Here is a 12,838-nt window from a genome sequence, read left to right on the forward strand (position 1 = left end):
TTGAGAACAAGTTCTCATTTACAACTGCGACCTGGCCAAGATAAAGCAAAGCAGTGCGATAAAAACAACAACAACACAGAGTTACATATGGAATAAACAAAATGTACAGTCAATAACACAATAGAAAATCTATATACAGTGTGTGCAAATATATATACAGTATGTGGAGGTAAGGCAATAAATAGGCCATAGTGCAAAATAATTACAATTAGTATTAACACTGGAGTGATAGATGTGCAGAAGATGATGTGCAAATAGAGATACTGGGGTGCAAATTAGCAAAATAAATAACAATGTAAATAACAATATGAGGATGAGGTAGTTGGGTGGGCTAATTACAGATGGGCTGTGTACAGGTGCAGTGATCGGTAAGCTGCTCTGACAACTGATGCTTAAAGTTAGTGAGGGAGATAAGTGTCTCCAGCTTCAGAGATTTTTGCAGTTCGTTCCAGTCATTTGCAGCAGAGAACTGGAAGGAATGGCGGCCAAAGGAGGTGTTGGCTTTGGGGGTGACCAGTGAGATATACCTGCTGGAACGCATACTACGGGTGGGTGTTGCTATGGTGACCAATGATCTAAGATAAGGCGGGGATTTGCCTAGAAGTGATTTATAGATGACCTGGAGCCAGTGGGTTTGGCGACGAATATGTAGTGAGGGCTAGCCAACGAGAGCGTACAGGTCACAATGGTGGGTAGTATATGGGGCTTTGGTGACAAAACGGATGGCACTGTGATAGACTACATCCAATTTGCTGAGTAGAGTGTTGGAAGCTATTTTGTAAATGACATCGCCAAAGTCAAGGATCGGTAGGATAGTCAGTTTTACGAGGGTATGTTTAGCAGCATGAGTGAAGGAGGCTTTGTTGCGAAATATGAAGCCGATTCTAGATTTAACTTTGGATTGGAGATGCTTAATATATAATGTTATAGATGTGGTAATTATATTTGTATATTTTGTTTTATTTATTTGTTTAGGCCTATATATTAATATGTATTTTATTATTTATTTATTACCTTTAATGTTAGGGTATTGGGCCTAATATTGCAGGCTATGGTAGGCAGTAGGCTAACAAGCCATACTGAAAAAAGGCAATTGATCCACTCCTTATTAACATGTTATGAGCTATTTATCTTAATAGTATATAGAACATATTCATGAAAACAATTATATAAAGCACATTGTATAAGGATGACAGTACTTTGGGGCTGATCCAAATATGTATTCTTAATGATCTATTGAACATCAACTCTTCAACAAGTAATTTAAAGACACAAACGTAATCACTATTTTCAAAAGTAAATTGACCATCAGTGTCTGATCTGTTTCCAGTGATATTCATTTTTATATTTAATTATTAGCAAACATCAACATTTCCTCTTTAAATACTTGTTCCATTAATTAATTAACAGGAAATTGTTATGCATGCGTTATTAAGTCATAAACCCTTTGGCAATCTTTCCTTTAGGCCTACTCGTTGCAACAGATTTCGATAGCGTGCAAAGGTGTAGCCTATCCCAGGCGGAATAACTTACAGCCCGAAGTACTTTTAATCAAGAGACATCTTTGACAGTTTGATAAATCTCACTCAACCTGTCAACAGTATAAACGGTGGAGTATATAAGGACAATGGGAAGACGTGTGCGTCTTATTAACTTATAGGAAACAAATGTAGCCTACCTATCAAGTGTGTCATGGAGGATAAAACATTCGATTGTGATAAGAGACTATATTGTCTTGTCTGCTTGTGTAAGCTATCCAAAGGGTTTGACTTCGGATCACTGTTGTGTTAATCAATATCCCAATTGGGACTTACCCAAAGGTAAGTTATATGTATCAAGACCTAGAATAGAGTCGTCTAGACCTCAACACCTACAACACACCATTCTGAGCGGAGTCTGTTTTGAAACAAGTCGTGATAAAAACTTTCAATGCCATCGCGTGTGTGCACCTGTTAGCACTCGAGTTAAAGATTGGCCAAGTTGCGTGAGAGCGCTTTGGCCAAGCCCTCGCCTCCCCAGCCCTTGGTTGAGGATGGGGGGGGGGTATTCTATAAGCACTGCAGGGGTGAAAGGGTAAATGAGTTCATTACCCTTACAGTCTCTCTTCTTTTAGGAAATACTGCAGGGGTGAAAGGGTAAATGAGTTCATTACCCTTACAGTCTCTTCTTTTGGGAAATGTACATCCTATTCCAGATAGCCTACTGACAGTGAATATATATCGAGTCTGCACAGCAATACGAGGGATTTCCAACATAGTTGGAACATAGACTGAAACATTCTCAGCGGTAATGAGCCTTTCGACTGAAAAGGACCTATTGACTATAAGCACCATTGATATAGAAAGCTTTATGGTTATTGGCACCATGCACACAATCTGTTCCTCAGAATGAAATGTTCTTATTTCAACAACGTATTTTGGATGCATATAAGCTTTTCCTGTTAACCAGCATCATATTAGGCTGGCTGTTAGCCAATATGCTTTGATTGATAAACATAACTTGTTGCTGGGAAAATGTCATAGGTTATGGGCTTTTCAATCTCACTCGGCTAAATCCTAACTTAATATCCATGTGCGTAATTAGACATTTAACCAAATCTCATATCGATGCAGGATTTACGCGCAGACATGCGTTATTATGCACGCATATCTCTATTATTCGGGCCACAATGGCCTGTCCATATACAAATAAACACGCTGAAATGGTTTACTATTGGCTTGTAGGCATAGGCCATAGAAAAGGGAAGGATGTTTTAATTACGTTTTTAATGAAGACAATTATGGTTAATTAGGTTTTATTTTAAGCATTCACTGATCTCTTTGTTGTTTTATTTTAGTTGTTCTCTATATCATAATTTCTAACATGTAAATGGCTTTATCTTCATTGACTTTTGTCTACTTGACAATATGCCTCTATTTTTTGTCTTGGCAGTATGCCTGTAATTCAACTTCCATTTAAAAAAAAACATGTTTTAGGCAGGAGCAATTAGGGTTAAGTGCCTTGCTCAAGGGCACATCGACAGATTTTTCACCTAGTCGGCTCGGGGATTAGAACCAGCGACCTTTCGGTTACTGGCACAACGCTCTTAACCACTGAGCTACCTGCCGCCTATGTGTTATACATTCTGTTTTGGGTTAACTGTATGACTGTATCATTCACAATGGGTTAACTTTATTGTTCAATGTAAATAATTAGCATAATTCAACTTGAAGATGTCTCAAGACATTTAATTGCATATTTCAGTGTATGAATGTGTGGCTATTAGAGAGCATCACCCGACATTTACATTTACAACTGTGTAAAGAGGCATTAGTTTCCTAAATGTTTAAACATTTAGATGATCATTCCTGGAATCCTGGATTACAACTAGAAGGCAACCGAAAATATGCAGGCTTTTGAGGAAAGTCAAGTATCACTCCAAAGCTAAGATAAAAGACGCCAACGTGTAATTGAAATTATGAAAAACAATACACTAATTTACCACTGTTTGAGGCGTATGAACACTATAATAATATTGAGAGACGATAGAGTAAAAAAAAAAGCGTAAAGTCTATTTCCAGCTCTAAATTGCTTCTTTTTTTCTCCTCCGAGATAGGCCTACACACCGTATTATTGCCATGCTCAATATGATGGATAATGCCAGTCGCTGGGCTTTCGCCCACTCGCCGCCCGTGCCCCTCAGCGTTGCGTCGCTGGTCCTGCAGTTCGCGTGAGAAAGCTCCCGCACGGAGGGGTGGGCTTGGTCTTCGGGACAATCCTAAATCTGCTTGGTCAGTCACGCGAAGGCAGCAGCCCATGGAAAGACACAAGGGTCTTAAACACTGCAGAACAAAGAGCGCAGGACGTGATACTTTTTATTGGTCAAGGAGGTGCACATATTCGCGCGCTGTAGCTTCTTTTAAATGCGAGGATCTTGGGCTTTGGAGTCATGCGATCTACCACTCAGGCTTCACGCAGGCATGCAACTGGCTGGCTGAAGTCAACTGCTTAAATCCACCAAATACCAATTGCCCTGGATAGTCACGGCAATGCCAACCATGGCAGGTACCTTCGCGTGTGAACTTGGAAAACATTTTATGACATTTCAAAGAGCTGCTTAAAACAATTGCTCCAAATGAGACTGTTCACTGGTACAAAAGGACACAGTCAAAGGCTGATTTATTAAGCATAAACATAAAGTATATAATCACACTAAGTATTACGCACAGCATTGTGAGAGGAGAGGGAGACGATAGCGTGAGAGGCCATGGGACGGACATTCCATACAGGTCCTGCATTCAACGTAAACATCATCAGGATCACACCCGTTTGAAATAGGCTTCTCTGTTCATGTTGTTATGGTCTAACACACCACTCCCTGCTCATCATTAGTGACCTGCTCAATGAACTCCAACAATTTGTATGACCTCTAACAATCACAGTTGCAAATACATGGAATTCAATTGAGGACAATAACGTGACAATTATCAATAGGAAATGTTCAAGTAGGCTGTTATTTAGTCAGGTTAGGGTCCATGACATGTCACACACATACATCCAGAATGCCCATTTACAGAGCTCACATCATAACCAAAACACTGTTTAGCCCACAGCAAACTGAAACTCCCTTAAATAATCTCCCTTTCTGAGTAATGACTGTAAAGGCAGCTGAAGTCTTCAGTCCTTTGGCACGCAATAACCAAGCACCTGTCACACACCTTCAAACCAGGTATTTATGTGAGAGTGAGGGAATTTTTCGTGAGTGGGTTGCATGTGTGTGAGGGCATGTTGTTGTGTGTGCATGAGGGTGTGAGTTTGTTATGGAGAAGGTCAACTAACCCCTGTTCACAGACTCTGGTAGTTAGAGCAATTAACCACTCAGGTGACAGGTCAGATTGGTGCATTCCCCTCTCAGTCTTTTATTCTAGTCTGTAGACACTAGACATAACTATCTGTGCTACCAGAGGTTTGGAAGTGTCTTCTTTGAACTCTCAGGAAAATAAAACAGCTGCATGAACAGAGACAGGAGGGAAGAGAGAGAAAATATCACCATTGTTCATACATGCAATGCCAAAGCACACAACACTTATGTTATTACTGTTTATACTTTGTTATTACTGTGTTATTACCACTTTTGTTATTACCAATTCTATGGAGTAATGTAAACCATTATGGCAGTACTTGTTACCCTGAAAAAGCTAATGACATCTCCTACTATGCAGATGTTTTAGGGACGATCATCTGAGAGGATTTGACTCCGTCTTTCCTTTTGACTTGAAGATGGCCCAAACTCAAAGAAGGAAGAATGTGTAGTCTTTTTAAGTGCAGGGAGCGATGCCTTGATCAGTGGGAAATCAGCCATGTGGCTCAGTTGGTAGAGCATGGCGCTTGCAACACAGGGGTTGTGGGTTCGATTCCCACAGGGACCAATACAAACAAGAAAAAACAAATTTGAAAAATGTATGCACTCGCTGTGCATAAACTAAGACAACGATCTCAGTAACGGGTGCAATAAGTACAAATACTAACAGATTGGATTAGTTTATAAAAAATGTATGTTATTTGTCTTTGTGTAGCATAAGATTAATCAACCAATTAATGTACATGCCAAAACACAGACATTGAAACAAACAATTGTGAAAATCAACCTGCAATAGAGCATGCTGGGAAATATGATCATGATGGGCGTGGTTTTGAGTGTTTTACTCCACACAGATAAAAATGACAAAATCACACTCAACTCTGTATATTAATACCAACACAGGGGTTATTTTACACCACTGAGTGTTGAATGTAACTCCTGAATCAACACTAGAAATGTTAGACTGAAAAATCAACACTAGGTAAAACTGGCCAATAAGCTGTGTACCATACTATACATTGCTGGTTCACTCATCCTCCCTTCTATTCTCCTACTCTCTGCTCAATAAATTCACAGAAAATACTCATTTGAAAAACAGAAATCATGGCAAAGATATCAACTATGTCAGTACTGTATATGTAAAATGATTAAGGGAATACCAGATACAGTACATGCATAAATATTCCCATATACAGTTAAAACAATTATCACAGCTATCTTTCTAAATGTATCTGATTACTCAAACTCCTGATGTTAAAGTTTAAACACGAGGTAAACATTATTGCTCAGGCACAATTTAAAATAAATAAATAAATAAATAGAAGAAGCTTATTCTGATTCAGAAGGGTTCTATGTAGAATCTTTTTTGCCTTCCAAAGAATCCTTCTTGCTTTCCAAAGAATAATCAAAGAACCCTTTCTTCCAAAATCGGCTTTTAGGATGAAAAAGGTTCTAGGTTGAACTCTTTGCCTAACAAAGAACCCTTGTCTTCCAAAAAGGGTTCATTCTTCAGATGAAAACGTTTCTTGGTAGAACCCTATCCCTCTACAAATAACCCTTTTGGAACTTTTTTTTCTAAGAATGTAGGCCATGACACTACTCATGAATGTGTGACTGTGACCTCATACAAACCCCCTCTGGCTTAAGGAAGTCAACACGCAATTCACTTACACTATACACAAACGGTAATTGAGAAACATTCTGTCTCGCTCGCTCCCGCGGCCGGCTCGAAGTGCACAAACAGGCATGCTGGGGTTGGGAACAGGGAGAGGAGGGGGCCGGTCCCGGTATTGTATCACCTTCCCCTCACGGATCGGAGTGAATACCACATTAGTAACTGAGCTAACAGTCCCGGTCTCTCTCTGTCCTTATGCAAGCCAAAGTTCAAAATGCTCACCGGGAAAAACAATAGTTGCGTGCGGAAAATCTCGGTCATACATCATTCTGTCACGCACGATACTACCATGTTTTTTTTTAACGCTGACTCAAACTGTGGGAGCGAAAAAAAGAAACAGAGGACACATCATAAAGAAAGGAAAATATGAAACGCGTGTACAAAGACAGACATACAACCATATAGTGAAAGAAGATATGGATATGCTTGACACGCAAAACGAGCCATGCGTGAAACAAATTAACCTCGTCTGCCCCCCTCCAATTCTCTCAGCGGGCTTTGCAGGCTTCGGAGCGGGTTGACAGCACATTTACGGGTTAATCATTGTGCCACAGCCCCGCCATTGCGTGCAGACTGTGTTTGCTCGGGCTGTGCCAAGGGTCGTGAGGTTGTGTACAGAGAGAGCAGGGGAGGCATCAGCCAGCCTCGCAGGTCACCCATTTTATCAAAACAGTCACCGACCGTTTTTTGGGAAGCACGCTACTGTTCTGTAAATAGAAAAGTTTGCAGATTGGCCAGACTCAAATGTGGATTTCATCAATAGAAACTAGTGCATTATAATGCATATTTCAATCAGTGTTTGGCCATAAAACAAACAGACATAAAATATTTACAAAAATCGTTAGATATGGAAGTAGGCCTAGGGAAAGATCTCCCTACATTGTTCAATTGTGTTTCATTGTGTAAAAAAAAAAAAAAAGCCAATGAAAAGGGATATTCCTGAACAAATAGATTAACTAATGTTGGAAGCACAAATGCTCAATATGCCTAATCTTTTTTTGTATTAGCCCTACACTTTAAGTGTTAATATTTGTTAAGGTCTGTGCCATGTGCAGATTTACTCTCACAAAAAAGTTACTAAATTACTTACAATAATTTAAACATTCTTGCTTAGCCAAAAGAGTGATAATACAGAGACAGGATGGTCAAAACAATCTATTGTCTGAGTTGTTTCATCTTGTGTGCATTCTGTCAGTCTGTGGGACAGTGTGTGGAAGAGAGAGAGAGAGAGTGTTGTGTTGTGGCCAGGCATCTATCTGCACCATGCAGTGTTTTTCTTGGACAGCACAGAATACTTATCACCAGGGCTCTGTTGAGTAATGGACTGAACCCGGTTCAAGCATAACAATACCCTTCATCCTACTGAGAGAGGATGTCTGACACCACTGGCAACTGAGTGGGTGGAGGTGTGCGAGCAGTGAGCAGCCTACACACTCACACATGTGTGTTATCACTGCTATGACTGTTGGGGGGCTTGACTCGCAATGTTGTTGTAGATTAATCTCTGCACCGACAAACAAATAAGTCATGAGAGACTAGGTCTAGCTTCACTTGTCAAAGGGATCAATCAGTAATGATGTGTACTATGGAACATTCTTACATTTCCTATTGCAAGAGTCAGCGGTAGCAAAGTGACTAAGTCCATCATCAAGGCCATCATCACACAGTCAGTCTTCTGAGTGCATTGTGTCAGAACCCCTGACATCTGTTATACTGTGTCAGGGGCTGCAGTTTTCCTCTATGGGTCCCCCACCACCAGCTCTAAGGATGTGACCCCAGGGTGAGCAGCTATAGATTGCAGTAACGTTAGATATAGGAGGAGTCCTGACAATAGTCCTGACTGTTATCATCAGCAATATGAGTTTATTGTTTTGCTGATTATTTTCTCACCTCACACGAGCGTTTTGTGATAGTTTTTTACTGCTTTCCGGTTACCACTTGTAAAATTCGACACTCATCTTTGCCCCTCACTCACACCTCTCGGTTTCACATGTTTCTGATTTCTCATAACCGCCTTACCAGTGTAACCCATGTAATTGTGACACACACACATCATGACATTACATGTTCTTTTCCACATTTGGACCTTGTAGGAGGTGCAATGTGGGAGATCTGTGTGTGAGGATGCAAGGGGGAAATTAACTGAAAAGGTAAATATCTTCCTTGCGTGAGGAGGCCCCAGTCTCTCAGGTACACACCATACGTAGTGCTGAAAGTCATTGTGTGCCAAGGCTTTATCTTTTAATCAGTTGTCTTTACCACCAGTTAATCATTTGTGCATGCCAAGACTCAGACACATTGGATTCATTACACGCAGAGGGAAAATAGAAGCTTGATGACCTGATAGGTGCTAATACTTTGTGTGATTACTACAAAGCTACACAGGTCCGGATAATCATGTGGTTTACTTGGGAAGGGTTTCTGTGACAATATTCATGATGTCAACGGATCACGTTGTCACGACTTCCTCCGAAGCTGCCTCCTCTCCTTGTTCGGGCAGGCTTCGGCGTTCGTCGTCACCGGCCTTCTAGCCACTGCCGCTCAATATATCATCATTCCATTTGTTTTGTCTTGTCTATTACACACACCTGGTTCATATCCCCTCATTAGTACATGTATAAGTGTTCCCTCTGCCCCCCTTGTCCTTGTGGGTAATTGTTTAATGTGAGGAGAGAGTAGCTCGGTTGAGCTACGTGTATTTTGTATTGCCGGGGTATATTTTCCCCGTGTGCCTGTTTTGTTCCAGTGCGCCTGTTTTGCGCACTGGACTGTTTGACGCTATCCAGCGTAACTCTGTACTACGGAATAAACTCTGTATTCTGTGATTTACCCTCCTGCGCCTGACTCCTTCAAATCACCTATCACACAAGTGCATGTTGGTTCAGCACTTTCTTTTTTCTTTCTGTGTATGCTCAGAATGAGTTTTTCTTTGCATAATTTTGTGGGGAAAAAAAGATTGGGAGAGAGACAGAGATAAAGACAGAGAGAGTGTGTGAGAGAGAGAGTGATGTTGACTGCAATGCAGTCGCTGTCCCGCCTGTGCTGTGTGAAGGAGAAGCTATAATCCGGTGGCCTGTGAGCCTCTACCGCCCCACACAGCAGGAGATTAAAGATGCTGGCTGTGATAAGGAACCACTAAGGAGACACAGCACCGTGGGCCACGACCTCTGAGGGCACCATGCCACAAGGCCAATGGCACACATGGCGATGGCACAATACCCGGTCCTTCACTGAGTGTGTGTTTATGTGTTTATGTATGGTAGCTGATGTCGGTATGTGTATGCGTGTGAGAAGGAGGGAGTGACAGTCAGGGAGTGAGAAACAAATAGACTCTCCCTGCTGTGGTGTGCTTGTGTATGCCCATGGGTGTTGCCTGTCCTGAATAAACAACCATCCCCGCAGGGCCCTGGTGTTCCCCATCCTCCCACCCCACCCCACCCCAACTCTCTCTCTCTGGCTCAGGGGCTACAAGGCAAGCATCCCAAACAGAAAAACAACCTCCACCTCCTCATCCAATAGCTTATACAGTGACATACATGGGGAGACAACGTTATGTTTGTCTGTCTAAATAACTGCTTGGCACCATCCCCTCACTTTACCCCCTACAGGCCTCCTGCTCCTGACAGGAGATGAATACACTCAATCAAACCAGTGCTCCCTGTCCTGGCCCTGTATCAACCTGCTGAAGAATGGCAGCAAACCAGTAGTTTGATTATGCAAAGTAAAAGTAAGTATTGTTGTAATGTTTAGTTAGTTAACGACTGTCTGCGGGATCGGCTGTGTGGAGGAACATGATAGGTGCAGGGCAGATCATACCCCTTTATAATGGTTACAGGGCAGAGCATAGCCCTTTATAATGGTTACAGGGCAGAGTATACCCACTTTAACTGCACTGTAGTATAGAGATACGATTAGGTATCTATTGTGATGGAGTAGAAAGCCCCTGGACTCTCAGTTCTCAGATGTTGCCTTCCAGTGTCCCATCAAACTGGGCTACAAATCAATCTGCCAACAGTCCTACTACCTTGGCTGTCAGGTGTGAACAGTTTATTCCCATTTGATTCTCAGCCAGCTCCCAACCGCCACCTCCCAATTAAAAGCAGCTGTAATTATAACACTTTCAAAAAAATAAATGCCCATTTGCTACTGTTCGGCCTCAGCTTGCCTGGGGATATTGTGACATTTGTTTTTGCTTTCCTCTCTCGCTCTCGCTCTCGCTCTTGCTCTCTCTCTAGCCACAGGAGGGGCATGCATGGTACGTCGTCACGTAGTAGTGTTAAATCCTGCATGCAGGACAAGATGATACAGGAGATAGGGACAGGAAATATCAGAGTGGCATGCACAGACATACCCCTCTCTGTTCTTAGTGTTCTCTGCTGCACCAGGACATTATGCACAATGACTCCCAGGACATTCTGCTACCATATTCATAATTGGTCAATTCATAAGGTCTTTCTCATCAAGACAAGACCAACATTGTTTATATTTTGTGTAAATACCTCCATAATACAGATCCCTCCTGGGAGCAACAAAGATTGAGTGGATAAACATTTTCTCATTAGTCTATTGCATGCAGTTTTGCCAATTAAGTTCACGTGATACATTTGAATGATATCAATTCTGACATCTTAGAGCTGTAGCCAGCAGAGGTATGCTGTATAGGTGTGTAGGTCTCAGAAATGTGGCATTACAGGGACCCTCTGTAACTGGGCAACACAATCTGGCACTCAATTCGTGCAAATATGTACAAAAAGTATTTCAGCAGATTTCGTGCGTTTTTATACTTTTTTGTGTGGCTTAATTAGTGTGAAAATACACACATTTTTGTGCGACTTAACTCGTAGGAAAATACACAAATTTTTGGGCAATGGTGTTCTACACTGCCTTTTTTCGTGCCCCACATTTATATATATTTTTAAACGTGTTAACAACCTAATATTGTTAATCAACCAGGTTGTCACCGAAATACTTATAATATAATAGTAGCCTGACGTTTCTAGTTTTTTTTATTAATGCCAATGCTATTTTCTATGCTTGTTTTTGCTTAATATTTTTGGGATACTGGTGCTATGTCAGATTTTATGAGGATTTTGTCTGGGTTTTTTTGTGGTATTGATGAAGGTATTTGATTGGGGAACGGGGATAAATTTTCATGATGGGAAATGAACTCATCAATAAATGTGGGGAAACAGAAGACCTGCAAAAAATATATATTTGGTTTAAATTCCCATGGTGCAACTGCATGGTATTTGCAACTATAATGAGTCTGGACTATGATCAATTAAGCCATATTAATGCAGTTAAACAGGTTAATGTAAAATAATGCCAACAGCCCTATACACTTATGGCACTTCCGAGGCCGTTTCATGATGATTATTACAGTCGTGACAATCATGTTATATACTTAGGCTATTGTAACAAGGCATATAATAATAATATGCCATTTAGCAGACGCGTTTATCCAAAGCGACTTACAGTCATGTGTGCATAAATTTTTAGGTATGGGTGGTCCCGGGGATCGAACCCACTACCATGGCGTTACAAGCGCCATGCTCTACCAATTGAGCTACAGAGGACCACATATGCCAGTACTGTAGGACTACTGCCTCTACCCAGAGGCCTACTTTCATGGCAACGGCCGTTAGAGCTCACTTTGCCATGTATGAGCCCTGCTTAGAGCCTGTTGCAGCTTTCACTCTCTTCCGCTACATTGGTGGCAGCATTGGGATCACATCCAGCTTGCGTCTAGTTATGTGATCTAGTGGTGGGAAGCATTATGTTTTTCAACATTGTGTTGCGTATAATTACATTGATATATTTAGTGAACAATGGATAAGCAGCAATGGGCGTGACGGATAGAAGTAGTCACTACAGGTGTGATCAAACCTTACATCAAAGTTGCCTGAAGCTGAATGGAAAGTGCTATCCCCTGACCAGTTATTCAGAAGAAAATCATCTCTGACTGTCTAATTTACCAGTGTGGACCCAAAACAAACACATTCTACACATTTACAAACTACCTGTTTAAAGTGTTATTACAACCATGGTGTTATTTTGTTACTGAAGCTTATATATCAAATAACCTGACAATGATCCACATCATATGGGTAGACAAATAGTGTGTTATGCAGCAAAACACAACTATCCTTTTTTAGGATGCAAACCGGTAATATGAATCTCTGTTGATCCATCCTGTTCTGATCTAATGAGATGGATGTAGGATTTTCTACGGCCTAGAATCGAGGCCTTTCCCAATCATGAAGAATGAAGCTAGGCTCCTCTTGGTTCTCATTGGTGAAGACTGAAGTCAAGTTAGGGGTTAT

The sequence above is a fragment of the Coregonus lavaretus genome (genome assembly GCF_964263955.1).
Source record: "Coregonus lavaretus genome assembly, chromosome: 4".
Classification (NCBI taxonomy): domain Eukaryota; kingdom Metazoa; phylum Chordata; class Actinopteri; order Salmoniformes; family Salmonidae; genus Coregonus; species Coregonus lavaretus.